We start from the raw sequence: 798 nt of genomic DNA, 5'->3' as shown, positions 1-798 counted from the left end.
CACTAAAACAAAGTCAATAATGAATCATAAATTCAATGTGGAATAAATTTTGAGCTCGCAAATTTGAGAAGGTTTAAATAGTTTGTCGGTTTATAAGGGTAGTGTTCATTATTTTCTTTTAGATTTTTGCACATTTTTTTTTTTAATTTGATCAAAAATATACGAAGAATAAATTAATTTAAGTGGTTTTATGTGTTGCTAATCGTGTTCTTGAAAATTATTTATATATATAATTTATGTATATATAACCTTAATCATATAACTATATATAGATAATTTGTAATTAATAATTACATAATTGTTTAAAACAAAAAACATATTTACCAGAACAAAATACTTAGCTTTGATTCGTATGTACGTAATGTCTAAATTATCTTCAATTGTAGAGAAATTTCTTATCCATTATTCAGAACGTATTTACATTATTATTTGACTAGAAGTTTTGCGTAACATCAACTTTTTAAATCAAACAGTGAAATAAGCATAACATATTAATTAAGTTTATGAATTAAACTTATGTAATTAGTAGAGTTGCAAAATTGTGATCTGTTCAGATGAAGTTATTACTAAAATCAACTTTTGAAACAGAATTGATTAGTTAGAAATTGATTATTAGACATTTAATAATTGTAACTAAAATTAAAATGATAGTGCAAAAATTTTATAAAACATAAGGATTGTAATGCATGTATTAGATCTGGAGAATAGTTAGTAAACAATCCTTATAAGGGGGCGTCCATTAATCATGTGAGGTTTTAAGGGGGAAGGGGGGTTTGACAAAAAATCGCAAAATATCAC

Source organism: Ctenocephalides felis, unplaced genomic scaffold (assembly GCF_003426905.1).
Source record: "Ctenocephalides felis isolate EL2017-DRISC unplaced genomic scaffold, ASM342690v1 CF-g0.4_SCAFFOLD_01170, whole genome shotgun sequence".
Taxonomy (NCBI): Eukaryota; Metazoa; Arthropoda; class Insecta; order Siphonaptera; family Pulicidae; genus Ctenocephalides; species Ctenocephalides felis.
This window is presented reverse-complemented; position numbering follows the sequence as displayed.